The sequence below is a fragment of the Palaemon carinicauda genome, chromosome 20, assembly GCF_036898095.1.
Source record: "Palaemon carinicauda isolate YSFRI2023 chromosome 20, ASM3689809v2, whole genome shotgun sequence".
Lineage (NCBI taxonomy): Eukaryota > Metazoa > Arthropoda > Malacostraca > Decapoda > Palaemonidae > Palaemon > Palaemon carinicauda.
In genome coordinates this window covers 29,780,426-29,787,925 of record NC_090744.1, presented here as the reverse complement: position 1 = coordinate 29,787,925, position 7,500 = coordinate 29,780,426, and positions in this window count along the sequence as shown.

Genomic DNA, 7,500 nt, shown 5'->3' with positions numbered 1-7,500 from the left:
AATACAGGCATCAAAATTCCCTAATGAGGTACCAAAGCCATCTGGGAGAATTAAACTTGCAACAAACCATAGAAACAGGCATCAAAATGCCCTAATAAGGTACAAAGGCCATCTCGGCGAATTAAACTTGCAACAAACCATAAAAACAGGCATCAAAATGCCCTAATAAGGTACCCAAGTCATCTGAACACATTAAACTTGCAACAAACAATAATACAGGCATCAAAATGCCCTAATGAGGTACCAAAGCCATCTGGGAGGATTAAACTTGCAACAAACCATAGAAACAGGCATCAAAATGCCCTAATAAGGTACAAAGGCCATCTCGGCGAATTAAACTTGCAACAAACCATAAAAACAGGCATCAAAATGCCCTAATAAGGTACCCAAGTCATCTGAACACATTAAACTTGCAACAAACAATAATACAGGCATCAAAATGCCCTAATGAGGTACCAAAGCCATCTGGGAGGATTAAACTTGCAACAAACCATAGAAACAGACATCAAAATGCCCTAATAAGGTACAAAGGCCATCTCGGCGAATTAAACTTGCAACAAACCATAAAAACAGGCATCAAAATGCCCTAACAAGGTACCAAAGCCATCTCGGAGAATTAAACTTGCAACAACCCATAAAAACAGGCATCAAAATGCCCTAACAAGGTACCAAAGCCATCTCGGAGAATTAAACTTGCAACAAACCATAAAAACAGGCATCAAAATGCCCTAATAAGGTACCAAAGCCATCTGGGAGAATTAAACTTGCAACAAACCATAAAAACAGGCATCAAAATGCCCTAACAAGGTACCAAAGCCATCTGGGAGAATTAAACTTGCAACAAACCATAAAAACAGGCATCAAAATGCCCTAACAAGGTACCAAAGCCATCTGGGAGAATGAAACTTGCAACAAACCATAAAAACAGGCATCAAAATGCCCTAGTAAGGTACCAAAGCCATCTGGGAGAATGAAACTTGCAACAAACCATAAAAACAGGCATCAAAATGCCCTAACAAGGTACCAAAGCCATCTGGGAGAATGAAACTTGCAACAAACCATAAAAACAGGCATCAAAATGCCCTAACAAGGTACCAAAGCCATCTGGGAGAATGAAACTTGTAACAAACCATAAAAACAGGCATCAAAATGCCCTAACAAGGTACCAAAGCCATCTGGGAGAATGAAACTTGCAACAAACCATAAAAACAGGCATCAAAATGCCCTAACAAGGTACCAAAGCCATCTGGGAGAATGAAACTTGCAACAAACCATAAAAACAGGCATCAAAATGCCCTAACAAGGTACCAAAGCCATCTGGGAGAATGAAACTTGCAACAAACCATAAAAACAGGCATCAAAATGCCCTAACAAGGTACCAAAGCCATCTGGGAGAATGAAACTTGCAAAAAACCATAAAAACAGGCATCAAAATGCCCTAATAAGGTACCAAAGCCATCTGGGAGAATTAAACCTGCAACAAACCATAAAAACAGGCATCAAAATGCCCTAGTAAGGTACCAAAGCCATCTGGGAGAATGAAACTTGCAACAAACCATAAAAACAGGCATCAAAATGCCCTAACAAGGTACCAAAGCCATCTGGGAGAATGAAACTTGCAACAAACCATAAAAACAGGCATCAAAATGCCCTAACAAGGTACCAAAGCCATCTGGGAGAATGAAACTTGTAACAAACCATAAAAACAGGCATCAAAATGCCCTAACAAGGTACCAAAGCCATCTGGGAGAATGAAACTTGCAACAAACCATAAAAACAGGCATCAAAATGCCCTAACAAGGTACCAAAGCCATCTGGGAGAATGAAACTTGCAACAAACCATAAAAACAGGCATCAAAATGCCCTAACAAGGTACCAAAGCCATCTGGGAGAATGAAACTTGCAACAAACCATAAAAACAGGCATCAAAATGCCCTAACAAGGTACCAAAGCCATCTGGGAGAATGAAACTTGCAAAAAACCATAAAAACAGGCATCAAAATGCCCTAATAAGGTACCAAAGCCATCTGGGAGAATTAAACCTGCAACAAACCATAAAAACAGGCATCAAAAGGCCCTAATAAGGTACCAAAGCCATCTGGGAGAATTAAACTAGCAACAAACCATAGAAACAGACATCAAAAGGCCCTAATAAGATACCAAAGCCATCTGGGAGAATTAAACTTGCAACAAACCATAAAAACAAGCATCTAAATACCAGAATAAGTTCCCAAAGAGGTGACCTGAGTCAGGTATTAAAGTTGGACAAGGACAACCAGGAAGTGATTCACCTCGACCCAATTGTTTCGAATCGCCAACTGTTCCAGATTCGGATGTTCATTACACATGATGCTGTTGGTTTATCTTCACAATTACCACACGTGAGTAATGAAATGGTTCGAAACAATAAATGGGCCCTTGGTTCGGTGCCGATGGTGTTCAAAGCTTGGCTCTCGGCGCTGATTGGTGATTGCTTGTCTTGGGGGTGGCCAATCAGAGAGCGAGGGAATATCTGACAACGGATCTCCACAGCATCTGCGAAATGCATGATGGGCGTAAGGTGTAAGAGGAATATAGTGCACTAGGGATCATATATATACATACACACACACACACACACATATATATATATATATATATATATATATATGTATATATATATATATATATATATATGTGTGTATATATATATATATATATATATATATATATATATATATATATATATATGTATATATATATATATATATATATATATGTGTGTGTGTGTGTGTGTGTGTGTGTGTGTGTGTATTCCGACTCCTTCAGTTGCTGAAAATCAACGCCACAAGGCACGAACTATGAATTTCATTAGCATCTGTTTGGTTTACTATCGTAGACCAAGTATTCCACGCATTTTTTTTTTCTTTTAAATCCGTAACATCCGAAAAGGTTAGTTTCTCTTCAAAGAATTATCCTTTTAATTATTTTCGTTACAAAGTTAAAAAAGGTTGAACCATTGTTCGCTTAATTAGCAGAAGGGAGATACTACATCTTTTTCGTATTAATGGTGGAAAAATCTAAATGAATGATATGTCGTTAAACTGTAAGAACTGCTACTTTTTACCTGATGTAAGAAAAGCAAATCTACTTCAAGCATCATTTTTATCATTATTATTACTGCAAAAGCATATTCTTGCGCGAGACCATTAATTATTAATTATATTTCTTAATTAATTTAATGGGGGCGGTGAGTTCCAATGCTATCAAATATATCATTAAAGTAAAACTGGAACAACAAAAACTTCAGTGTTAAAGGCCGAAGGCAAGAAGTTCAATAAGATTCAGCGTAAAATCTTTAAATAACGTCTACAGTTTGCCACACATGGCATACTGTAGACGATATCGCCCACGGAAGATTATTAGTTGCATTTCGGTATACTCTTAAGAAGGTAAAATTACACTTTTGTAAGCATTTAAAAAGCTAAAATAACTTTGTTATATTTTGCTATATCATAAAAATAACCAAATTAGCGTTTGTCTTAGAAGAATAGTTATCTTTTGATATATTATAAAAAATTAACTAAATTACCTTTTGTCTTAAAGTCAGGAAGAATAGTTATCTTTTGCTATAATATATAAATGAACAAAGTTCGCTTTTGAAAAAATTAAGAAGTTATATTTTGCTATATCATAAAAAGAACTAAATTAGCTTTTGTTTTAACATGAGGAAGAAAAGTCACATTTTCCTAAAACAATTTTTCTATATCATACAAAGAACTTTTGTTATACCTTTAGGAATAAAAGTTATATTTTGCTATATCATGAAAATAACTAAATTAGCTTTTGTTTTAACATTAGGAAGAAAAGTTATTTTTTCCTATAACAATTTTTCTAAATCATACAAAGAACTTTCGTTATACCTTAAGGAATAAAAGTTATTTTTTTCTATATCATAAAAAGAACTAAATTAGATTTTGTTTTAACATGAGGAAGAAAAGTCATATTTTCCTAGAACAATTTTTCTATATCATACAAAGAACTTTCGTTATACCTTAAGGAATAAAAGTTATTTTTTTCTATATCATAAAAAGAACTAAATTAGATTTTGTTTTAACATGAGGAAGAAAAGTCATATTTTCCTAGAACAATTTTTCTAAATCATACAAAGAACTTTCGTTATACCTTAAGGAATAAAAGTTATTTTTTTCTATATCATAAAAAGAACTAAATTAGCTTTTGTTTTAACATTAGGAAGAAAAGTCATATTTTCCTATAACAATTTTTCTATATCATACAAAGAACTTTCGTTATACCTTCAGTAATAAAAGTTATATTTTGCTATATCATAAAAATAACTAAATTAGCTTTTGTTTTAACATTAGGAAGAAAAGTCATATTTTCCTATAACAATTTTTCTATATCATACAAAGAACTTTCGTTATACCTTCAGTAATAAAAGTTATATTTTGCTATATCATAAAAATAACTAAATTAGCTTTTGTTTTAACATTAGGAAGAAAAGTCATATTTTCCTATAACAATTTTTCTATATCATACAAAGAACTTTCGTTATACCTTCAGTAATAAAAGTTATATTTTGCTATATCATAAAAATAACTAAATTAGCTTTTGTTTTAACATTAGGAAGAAAAGTCATATTTTCATCGAACAATTTTTCTATATCATACAATGAACTTTTGTTATACCTTCAGGAATAAAAGTTATATTTTGCTATATCATAAAAATAACTAAATTAGCTTTTATTATACCGTACATTTAGAATTAGCTGGCGGCTCGATTTCCAGTAGCAATTTCAGGGGGCTTTGCCAGCAGTCAGAACCGGCCGACTTATTCGGAGAAACGGGAAAATACCACAAGCCAATTTAATTCTATTACGGCATTGTAATACTCGTTTGCAAGGTATTAAAAAACAGAGGAATATCATTATAGTTTCCCAATAATCCTAACACTAAAAGGATAGCTTTTAGCAAAAGCCCACAATATATTCAACTCTATCATATTACGAAAATGGAAATAATATTGAAAGAGACAGGAATGTTTAACATTAACCAAATTAAAAATCCGAATAATACACCAAGGAGTGAAGGATAAGGGATAACATTAAATTCAATAACATGACACACACACACATATATACATACATACATATATATATATATATATATATATATATATATATATGTATGTATGTATATATATATATATATATATATATATATATATATATATATATATATATATATATATATATATATATATACATATATATATATATATATATATATATATGAAGAGGGTTTATCTAGACCCATAGAAAGACAATATTAAATAATAAATAACCAAAGCAATTGAAAGTTATGACAGATATGAAGAACTAAAGATATTGCCAATTCTGATGACGGCAGGGTCTCAAACATGTGGAGAATTTTGACAAGGGCAGAGACACGAAAGATAGTGACAATTTTGACAGGTACGAAGACTTCCGGCTTCGCTAAGAAAAGTATGTCACCGAAATGTTAAAAATACCTTCAAATGTTATATGAAGAATGACGAATCGAATAGTATATCGAAAATGTCGGATGAAAAAAAAGGAAGATAAGACAGACTTAAAAAAAGGAAAGATATGGAGAGATGAAAAACGTAATATCTTCGCTTTATCAGTGCCCATTTAAGTGATAATTTATACGTATGATTAACAAAAAATAATTTCATTATATTTTGTTCCTCAATGGAATGTACACCTGACAAGTGTGAGGTTTTCTTAACTTCAATTCTAAAGCGATTTGTGAATGATTAGGAATATATATATATATATATATATATATATATATATATATATATATATATATATATATATATATATATATATATATATATATGAAAGAAGCAAAATTTTCTTAACGATTGAGTAACCGACGTGGAATAATTAAATTGTTTCTTTTGAGCATAATTTCTTAGTAGTTATGAAAACAGTAATAGTAAAATACAATTTTTTATCTAATACGAATCTAGGAATGATAATAGCAAAATTAAAATGAAATATATTTCAGCTTTCATTAGGATTACAAGACATGAAAACAAAGATGAAATGAAGAGAACGGTAACAATAAATGATAATAAATAACTAAGAATACTTAGAAAACTAGATCTTCCCCTCAGGCAGGACATCAAGGAAGAAAGGGAGAGAAAGCAGAGGATAGGAGGAAGAAAGGGAGAGAAAGCAGAGGAGTAGGAGGAAGAAAAGGAATGGCCCAAGGTAATGGAAGACGAGAAACCAATGAAAAGGAGATTAAAAAGAAAGTGAAAGAAAAATTAAATATCGACGAACAGAATAACGGGAAAGTGGGCCAGAGAAAGACCAGAAGGGATGAAGTAGGGAAATAGCACATTATATCAAGATGAAAATGGAAAATAGAACAGCATAGAAAAAAGGAAAATAGACAGCATAGAAAAAGAAAAATGAAAACTAGAACAGCATAGAAAAAGGAAAACAGAACAGCATAGAAAAAGAAAAATTAAAACTAGAACAGCACAGAAAAAAAGAAAATACAAAAGCATACAAAAAAGAAAAATGAAAACTGGAACAGCATAGAAAAAGGAAAATAGAACAGCAGAGATAAAGAAAAATGGAAAATAGAACAGCATAGAAAAAGAAAAATAGAACAGCATAGAAAAATAAAAATGGAAAATATAACAGCATAGAGAAAGAAAAATAGAAAATAAAACAGCCTAACAAGAGGAAAATTGAAAACAAAACAGCACAGCAAAAGGAAAATGAAAAATAGAATAGCATAGCAAAAGGAACATACAAAATAGAACAGAATACCAATAAGAAAATGGAAAATAGAATATCATAGAAAGAGAAAAATGGAAAATAGAACAGCAAAGCAAAAGAAGAATGGAAAATATAACAACATAGAAAAAGGAAAATGGAAAATAGAATATCATAGAAAAAGGAAAATGGAAAATAGAACAGCATAGAAAGAGAAAAATGGAAAATAGAACAGCATAGAAAAAGAAAAATGGAAAATAGAACAGCAGAGAAAAAGAAAAATGGAAAATATAACAGCATAGAAAAAAGAAAATGGAAAATAGAACATCATAGAAACAGGAAAATGGAAAATAGAACATCATAGAAAGAAGGAAAATTGATAATAGAACAGCATAGAAAAAGAAAAATGGAAAATAAAACAGCCTAGCAAGAGGAAAATTGAAAACAAAACAGAACAGCAAGAGGAAAATGGAAAATCTAATAGCATAGCTGGAGGAAAATGGAAAACAGAACAGCAGAGCAAAAGGAACATACAAAATAGAACAGAATACCAATAAGAAAATGAAAAATAGAACAGCATAGGAAGATAAAAATGGAAAATAGAATATTATAGAAAAGGGAAAACGGAAAATAGAAAAACACAGCTTTTGGAAAATGGAAAATAGAACTACATACCAAGAGAAAAATGGAAAATTAAGTATCATAGAAAAATGAAAACGGAAATT